Here is a 10245-nt window from a genome sequence, read left to right as displayed (position 1 = left end):
TTCTAAACCACTGTACCAATTTCAACCAAACTTGGTTCACATATCATTTACTGTCTGGAAAGAATCACTGTGGAGGTAAGAACGACTCACACATCAAAGGGGTGGATGTGGGGTGAAAAAACGTTGTAGCCCACAATGCGAGAATACCAAAACTTTAATTATCCAGTATTTGTGAATGAGAGCACTTGGAGACTTGCAACAAACTTTGCACATAATTTCAAACCATCACAAAACTTTTTCTCGCTGGCGCCCTCCGGAAAATGATAAAAGGAAAAAAGTATATTGCGTTCTATATTTTCGCTGTTCATGCAGCAAAACTGCTATATGAAGTATGACGTTTTAATTTGCTACTTCTTTGCACCTTAATGTATCCATTACACAGTTTTCAGGCAGTATTCACTTATAGCACTGAATTATCAGAAACATTTCATCATTGGACGAGACTTGTTTCAGAAGATACGACGCCATAAACACTAGATGCGTGAAAAACTACCGCAATCATCCAAGACGCTTAAATTTATTACCTCGTTGCTATTAACACTATAAAGTAACGCTTTTCACAGGCAGTATGCACATTTGCCGCTGAATGTACCTAAAAAAATGTATTATTGTACGACACATAGTTTGCATCATGCGTGACGTTTTAACTTATTACTTCTTTGCTACTAACTCTATTCGCAACACTTTTCACAGACAGCGTCCACATATGCTGCTGAATGTACGTAGAAGAATATATCATTTTACGACCCATAACTCAGGAGATATGATGGGGTTTTGTCCCTGCTATTGTGGCATTCAGTGGTGAATGAACTCATTAAATAATTAAACGCTAGAGGTTATTTTTGCCAAGGATATGCAGACGACTTAGTCACAGTAACACTTGGCAAATTTGCAAGTATCATACTGATGTAAGAATTAGGATCTAAATTTAGTCCCAGAAAAACTGTTGCAATATCATTCAGAAGTGAGTATATCCTCAGCTCTTTCAGTAGAGGTGGTAGTGGACAACCAGGGGTTATCCTAGACACGAAACTCACATAGACTCCTTACATTAAGAATATAGGTACCAAGGTAAAAGATCTTCTCGTGTGCACTAGAAGCGCCTGTGGTAAAAACGGGGGAGGAGCATGTCCTGGATAGACACATCAGTAATAAGACCAAAGATAATTTACGTGGCTATGGTATGCAGGACTAAAGTAAAACAGAAGATGACTGCCAAGGAGCATCGGAAGGTGCCTGCCTATATATAGTAGGCGTAATTAGCAGCACACTCACAGCTGGAATGTGTGACATATCACTTCGGACATGTGATGTGTTGCTCAGTCTCTATAGTACCGACGAACGATGATCGCCACCACGAAAGTATTTTTAGATTGTTTAACGAGTTTAGCCTACCATACTGTTTTGGAGTTACATCTTGCTTGCGCATGTTATTTGGTGTGGATTGACGCAGCGCTCTTGCAAAGCAGGACAACGATAGCTGCTTTGTCCTGCTTTGAGGTACTGCTGGTTTTGCCTTTTGTACCATGTAATCCCGTCAAAGCTCGGAGATGTGCAGGACGTCATAGAGCAACGAGTAAGGCATGGGGTTATCGCTGAAACAACCGGTTTTCAGTTATAGGGATTTTTTTTCCAGCGCCTGTTTAACAGGACTGCTAAAACCGCTCAAAATAACCGGTCGCCGAAATAACCGATTTCCGGTTTTTTATTCTCATTATTTTTCTTAATAACGGTAGAAGCCGGACAAAGGTTGAAAAATGTTGATTCACTCACTTTCAAGATACTTAGAATCACAACTTTAAATCAAGCAGGCGAATAAGAGAAAATTTAATCAATCCACCGTTTGCTGCTTTTCTCGAAAATTGATAAGCAATTGACTACTACAAAACATCTCATGTATTCTTCTATTGATTCTAATTTTTTTTTTTTTTTTTGAAACGCTGCTCAAAAGTCATATTGTAATCGGGGACCACTCCGCTGTTTGGGCATTACGAATAGTCGGTTCTAAAGGCTGAAAAATGAAGTCGAAGAACTATGTTTTTCGTATAATTTTCAACGTTTTCAAGGGCTACTGTAGCTGGAGCCATCAACGACGGCGGTCGAGTTCAGGCTTGTTCTGCGCATCTAACATGATGTCATCCTCCGACAGCCAATGAACTTTCAGTAGTTTTCACAGCGCGCTGCTGTGAACATCTTGGCCAGTGTGGGTGTTGAACGTGTTTGTGGTGGTTATTAGGTGAATTTTTATTCAGTTTGTTGCGATTTGTCATGGCAGGTGATTGTGGTAAGCGACAAATTCTCAATAAGCAAGCGAGAGACATAATGTACAGGATAGACGCTTTCTTCAAGCGCTAAGCAGAAAACGGTGGACCTATCACAGATGTTGCCAGATCTCAGGAACGCACAATAGAAGCGAGCGGTGTCAGCTTGAGAACAGTTCAGCGCATTGCCAGTGACGGTAATTCATCTGTCCAGACAAGTGGAAGCCCAGTTTTCAGATCGCCAGGGAAACATCGCAGTCATGAGAAGGCTGTCACGAATTTAGACGATATTGACAAAAATGTTTTAAGACGAGTTGTGTTACATATGTACAAGACAGGTGAATTCCCTACAGTTAAAAAACTTACGTTGAGAAGGCTTCAAACTATAAATTTTAAAGGCAGTGTTGCCTCAATCGGAAGAGTACCGACAGATGTTGGGTTCCAATATGTAGATACAAATGACGGACGAAAATTCTTAATGTAACGTTGTGATATCGCTTCTTCAAGGGCAGAGTTTTTAAGAAGTATTCTTGAAATAAGAAAATCTGGCAATCATACAATTTTTTACTTGGACGATACATGGGTAAACCAGAATCAAGCAAGGAAAGCGTGTTGGAAACTGAGTAATAGTTTGGGTGGTTTTAAATTACTAGTTGGTAAAGGGGGATGGATAATTGTGCTTCGCACTGATTCTGCTTTCGGATTCATTCCAGAAAGCAAATTAGTGTTCCGGCCAGAAAAGAGCGATTCAAGTGATTATCATTCTGAAATGAACTCAGACATTTATATTGTGATTTAGAAAAAAGTTTCCCCTTACTTGCTGCAAATTCAGCGATTGTTATGGACAATGCGAGTACAAAAAAAGCCGATATCATGCTGTGGCCTGCAAGTAAGGAGATTCCTCACACTGCCAGCCAAAGTCGGTCTGAATTGTAGGGCCTCACAACTCTCGAGTGAAAGTGAAAGTGTAAGATACCGATTGTATTGCATAGGAATATGGACATACAGTTTTGCGTTTCCCGCCATATCGTCGCCAGTACAGATAGAACTCATATGAGCACAAGTGAAAGGATATGTCGCAGAACGAAACACGACATTTAAAATTGCTGACACAGGGAGACTTTTGCTCGAAGCATTTGACAGCATAACACCTTCAGAATAGAATGAATGTGTTCGACACGCAGAACGACTAGAGGAGGAGGACGTGGAGAGGAAAATTTTAATTGTTCTAATGTTCAAATGTGTGTGAAATCTTATGGGACTAAGGTCATCAGTCCCTAAGCGTACACACTACTTAACCTAAATTATCCTAAGGACAAAAACACACACCCATGCCCGAGGGAGGACTCGAACTTCCGCTGGGAAAAATTTTAATTGACAATATGCTCGATCCCATCGTCATCCCTCTAAGACCAGATGAGACAAGAACTGATACGGATTGCAGCGACGCAGATGACGATGGTCGCAGCGATTGAAAACAACCAAAGGTGAGCCACACATACTAAATTCGCGTTGTCTTTTCTTTTTCTATAATTTCTCTTCTGCAGTTGCAGTTTTACCAGTAACACTGAGATATATTCTGTCTATTGCGATTGTAAGAAAAGTCATATTTACACCAGCCGCTTTTTGTTTTATTTTGAAGCATCTTCAGTGGACAGTATTTTGGCTTCTATAGTGCCAGTTGATTGTCTTTTGTAGTTTTGTACATCGCTGCGCTGTAAGATCATATTCAACGTTTGTCTCAACTGATCCATATTTTAGCAAATAATTGCTGTTTGTGTGTGACAGATACACTCAAATAAGTTCCTTTTTTGGCACATTGCACGTCACTATAATAATACTGAATAAATTTTAGTCCTTATGTTTTTATGAGTCCACAACTTTGTTTTAATCGAGACGCTTTTAAAAAAAGCGAAATGTGTCTGGTGTGAGTACAAATTTTGTCACAGTCGCAGAAGACGGAAAATATTCTAATATTACGTACAATATTTTTTCTGGTATTAAAATTATGTCATTCAGAATGTTATATAACATCTAATTTGTGATAGACTGTGTCCATGTTGGAAGTAGTGAAGTACTGCACATGACAGCATTTTTTTGATGTTTTAGGAAAATAATTATGTGTAAACTTTAATTTTGTCGTTGGACACAAACATTCGTACTTCCCTGCTCGGGACGAAGGATCACAACTTGCTGTGCCAGACGACATCGCGTGTCTCATTCCTTTCGATCCAACTATCTCTCAGTGGTAGTCATGTGGTGGTGGGAAGCTTAACTCTGACAAATCGCAACAAACTGAATTAAAGTTCACCGAGAAACTTTCTCTGCTGCCCGCTAGCCGTTGAAGACAAGGTTACAAACTGTTTGGCATCTTCATCTCTATGCACGAGGTGCATTCAAGTTCAAAGGCCTCCGATTTTTTTTCTCCGTACTGGAAAGAGATAGAAACATGCGCATTGTTTTAAAATGAGGCCGCATTCATTGCCAATACGTCCCAGAGATGGCAGCACCGTACGGCAGATGGAATTTTACCGCCAGCGGTGAGAATGAGAACTGTTTTAAATACTTAAAATGGCGACGTTTTCCTTACTTGAACAGCGTGCAATCATTCGTTTTCTGAATTTGCGTGGTGTGAAACAATTGAAATTCATCGACAGTTGTAGGAGACATGTGGTGATGGAGTTATGGATGTGTCGAAAGTGCGTTCGTGGGTGCGACAGTTTAATGAAGGCAGAACATCATGTGACAACAAACCGAAACAACCTCGGGCTCGCACAAGCCGGTCTGACGACATGATCGAGAAAGTGGAGAGAATTGTTTTGGGGGATCGCTGAATGACTGTTGAACAGATCGCCTCCAGAGTTGGCATTTCTGTGGGTTCTGTGCACACAATACTGCATGACGACCTGAAAATGCGAAAAGTGTCATCCAGGTGGGTGCCACGAATGCTGACGGACGACCACATGGCTGCCCGTGTGGCATGTTGCCAAGCAATGTTGACGCGCAACGACAGCACGAATGGGACTTTCTTTTCGTCGGTTGTGACAATGGATGAGACGTGGATGCCAATTTTCAATCCAGAAACAAAGCGCCAGTCAGTTCAATGGAAGCACACAGATTCACCACCACCAAAAAAATTTCGGGTAACTGCCAGTGCTGAAAAAATGATGGTGTCCATGTTCTGGGACAGCGAGGGCGTAATCCTTACCCATTGCGTTCCAAAGGGCACTACGGTAACAGGTGCATCCTACGAAAATGTTTTGAAGAACAAATTCCTTCCTGCTCTGCAATAAAAACGTCCGGGAAGGGCTGCGCGTGTGCTGTTTCACCAAGACAACGCACCCGCACATCGAGCTAACGTTACGCAACAGTTTCTTCGTGATAACAACTGTGAAGTGATTCCTCATGCTCCCTACTCACCTGACCTGGCTCCTAGTGACTTTTGGCTTTTTCCAACAATGAAAGACACTCTCCGTGGCCGCACATTCACCAGCCGTGCTGCTATTGCCTCAGCGATTTTCCAGTGGTCAAAACAGACTCCTAAAGAAGCCTTCGCCGCTGCCATGGAATCATGGCGTCAGCGTAGTGAAAAATGTGTACGTCTGCAGGGCGATTACGTCGAGAAGTAACGCCAGTTTCATCGATTTCGGGTGAGTAGTTAATTAGAAAAAAAAATCGGAGGCCTTAGAACTTGAATGCACCTCGTACGTACCGCAACTGTTGTTTGCAACCGTCAATGCTGCAATACCCCTCTGTGCCTCTACACTGCTCGGACCTGTGCTACCCGCTATCGTTCAAACTTCATGGATTCAACTATAGCAGAGACATGTTGTGTAGACACTGGCAGCAGATCAGTTACTTTATATTTTTATTGTAACCATGAATGAGCTGATAATTTTTCTCCTTACCTTGGGTCAAAAATTTGCTGCGACTTCTCCCGTTTTTAATCTTCTAAAGAAAATTGAGTATTGTACTTAACTGATACTGCACTTCGTAAAACACTTCCAGACTAGGGATGGTTTCACTCTGTAATACAACTGATGTCCGACGACGACAGTGAGAAACAAGCTTATACCAGATGGGACAGGTCTTGCACATCCCATGCACACGCGAAGCATCAAAAGGCCACGCCATATGTTAACAGCTACATTACTGTCTCAGCAATGCTGTACCAGTTCTTATGCCATGTCTTTGTGGTTCGCTTCTGTCGGCATTGTTATTGAAATAACACTGATCACTTTTCCCATTTTCTACAATACCGCAATATTTCAAACAATACAAATGTTACGATTAAAAATGGCTCGTTCTTTAAAAAAAGTTTGCTTGATAACGAAAAATTTTAGCACTGTTGCTATGGCTGATTGATATTTCATTTTTTTTTACCTGGTTTTAATTAAAAAATAAAAATACATGTTATAACGAGAATGGACGAGCACCGAAATAATGACGGTTATTCAGAACTAAAATACCGGTATCGGTTTTAACCGGCCGGGTTTTGCGATCCCTACTACCGTTACAATCGGTATTACGTCACGAGAACAACAGAGGAAGATGAACTGTCGTTCTAAAGGGAACTGCCATCCAAGTTGTACTGACTTGTGATCGCATGTGGTGATATTTTGCACGCTGTAATTGATGGACAAATATCTCATATAAAAATAAGTGTGTTCTCTTAATTGGTAGAAAGCTGAAAAAATAGATAAGCACTTTTCGATTTTCAGTACAGATACAGTTTCAGCGGAAAAGAGTCATCCATCAGAATAACTACACGGTTAGCTGGACGGCAGTTCAGGAGACGTAAATTTAGAATGTAAGGGTTTTGGAGATCGAGATTTAACCTCATAATCACTTTCCACACACGAAACATCTCAAATGGAGACCATTCTGGACATGCTCCCATTACATCTTTGGGTTACAATGAAGGTTGTGACAGTGGAATACACGTTAGAAACAGGAAAAACTAGGAACCTTTAGGATATTCAACACCCAATACTAATTCAATGAATGTGGTAGGAATGGTCGAGGAAATTACAGCTAAATATACAGTAGCTTCCAGCTGCTTCAATGAACATTTCAGTGTAACAATTGGAAGTAGGTATCAGTGGAAGAATGAATCATAATTCCGCTTAAGAGACTTTCTCTGGTTTACAGATAGGTCGGAAACAGACGAAGTTACCGAGGGTGGCTATAATGGTTACAGCCTAGACCTCTAGGGAAGCTGGCTACGGTATTTCAAACGAAGATATTCGCTATCAGAGTGTGTGCGAAGGAGAATATACGTAGGTGCTATCAAATTCGGAGCATCTAAATTCATTCAGACAACCAAGCAGCTCTGAAATGTCTATCAGCCCGTACAATGAGATCGAGGATCATCGCAGAATGCCACGAATCCCTTGTCACACTAAGGGAAAGCGACAGGAAGAATCTGCTGTGTGTCCCTGGTCACTCCTGAGTTAGCAGTAATGAGCAAGCTGATAGGCTGCTCAGGACAGGTGTGACCGAAACCTGTCTTAAGCATTACGAAGCCGACAAATCTAAATTATATAGCTGGATCATCAAGCAACACGTAGAATATTTGACTAAGATCCAAAAACACAATCATGGGTAGCTAATGACGCTGAAGCCACATTTTAAGAGAAGTTCTGCAATACTGGACTTTCAAAGGAAACAGATTAAAGTCGTAGTAGGTCTAACGACTGGCCATGGGAAGTTCAGGAAACAGTTGCACATGATGGATAGAGAGAAGTGCCGCAGTGCAAGCTATTTGGCCTGGTGGATGAAAATGCACCACATTTAAGTTTTCAGTGCGAAGCACTGGAAGCCAAAAGACATAAGATATTTTTGTCGTTAATTCCTGACGAAAATGTGTCTGACTAATACTTAGTAAAGAATCTCCTACTACTCTTCAAGGGTAATGGCTGACTTTACTAGGATAACAGGCAGAGAAACATAGTTCCACTGCAAGTAATAGAGGATAAGACCACCGTCGTTTGGTCTCCTTGATCTAATCGAATCAAATCAATCAATCATTTCCCCTAAATATAACCTAATCCCGGAAGAAAGTATTAATCAATTGATAACTGCACAGGGCATTACCCTGAAGACACGCCACATTTAAATGGTAGTGCAGTTGCACTGCATACGAGTTGGTTTTATGTTTCACTTTCCTCAACAACACATATCAAAACAAAACAAGGCCTTTGGTACTATTTAACTACTTCTGGTGTGCTGAAGACATAACATAATTTTTGTCTGGTACAAACTGTAAGTAAACAGACAGACGCAGACAACATAGTTTCATACTCAAGTTGCCACGTAATATGACTTATTTAGTTCCACAATCGGAATAAGATCTTTCACACAAATTTGTCAATCGAAATATTGTAGAATTTTTGCAACCTCACTATGGAGACTTCGAAACTCTACCAGAGGAAAGCAATGTAGAGGTCTTGGATAATTTTAACGTAAAAAGATCTGTCATTAAAACTAGAGTTGCCTTACAGGTCAATCAGTTACATCGGCACAGGCCAAGGGGAACTTTCAACTGAAACAACAAACAGTCTCGAAAACAGATGGGTGATTGACAGTGTCCTCAAAAGCTTTATAAAACTACCATTGTAATTCTTTCAAGGCGACAATGAGTTCTTCAAACCTTGTGTTTTATTTGACGCCAGTGAGCTTGGGAACTGGACTGTCTTTATCAGAATGCGTCCCTTCTACAACGCGATTTTCTTTTAAATATCTCTCCATCAAATCGGAAAGAAGTTACCTCGCAATGTCTTACTGTGGGCAGTGTGCAGTCATGTGTACTTAAATTACGCAATCCACTCTAGATGTTCTAATTTACGTTCCTGTACTTATTCTTCGTTCACAAATTCAACAATAGTGAGTTTTAAATCGAAAAACCCTTCTAGGGATGCCCATTTAGTAATTGTCATTAAAGTCTGGGTCTACAAGAATATGACCCGATGGTGATCAGATGACACATGCAAAATGAACACCAGGAATCTTTTATACTGGATGAATGTGAGAACGTTTGTGATCTATGTTCTGTCAAGGAATGAATACAGCCATGTGTATAATTGAACAGGGGTAGTAATTTTCCATAGGCCAGAGAATCCTCAAGACAACATTATTATATTCTGGTTAGGGAAATAACATTCTCTGGCCCCAATTCAGTGTGCGATTTGCAGGGGGGATGGGGGGGGATTTCCCCCCTCTGCATCAGACCATCCCCTCCTCTGGTTTTAGTTTATGCATCCCAACCTGGGATGTTTATTTCCCACGCACTGGAGTAAAACTTCACATATAATTTAAATTTGTGGAGCCGAACACTGAAAGTTTTTAATAAGTCTTACTATTAATATTATTAATATGTTTCAGTTTTCTATCATCAGAATAAGTACAGCTTTTCACAAATGTGCCTCTACTTTTTGAATTCCTCTCGTGTACCTGTTCAAAAATGGTTCAAATGGCTCTGAGCACTATGGGACTCAACTGCTGTGGTCATTAGTCCCCTAGAACTTAGAACTAGTTAAACCTAACTAACCTAAGGACATCACAAACATCCATGCCCGAGGCAGGATTCGAACCTGCGACCGTAGCGGTCTTGCGGTTCCAGACTGCAGCGCCTTTAACCGCACGGCCACTTCGGCCGGCGTGTACCTGTATGAAGATGATTTTGTAAATGAACTTTACCTATAATGTACTTTTAAAGATATAACAAGGGATGGTTTTTCTGATAGTGCATACGCGTGAATAGTGAGTTTCGGCATTAACATCTTTTTATAAATAGCTGTTTAACCATGCGTAACGACATGGTCCAAGCTAGTAACATATATAATTCTACTAACCCCCTAAGACATCCCCCCCTCCCCCCCCCCCACTGGTAAAAGCACAAATCGCACCCTGCCCCAATTTCAGGATGAATGAGTAAATAAAAGTCTGCATGACCCTGTAACAGTTTAGTAATTGTCATTAAAGT

This window comes from Schistocerca nitens, chromosome 1, assembly GCF_023898315.1.
Source record: "Schistocerca nitens isolate TAMUIC-IGC-003100 chromosome 1, iqSchNite1.1, whole genome shotgun sequence".
Classification (NCBI taxonomy): domain Eukaryota; kingdom Metazoa; phylum Arthropoda; class Insecta; order Orthoptera; family Acrididae; genus Schistocerca; species Schistocerca nitens.
The sequence above is the reverse complement of the archived record's forward strand: the minus strand, read 5'-3'. Positions refer to the sequence as shown.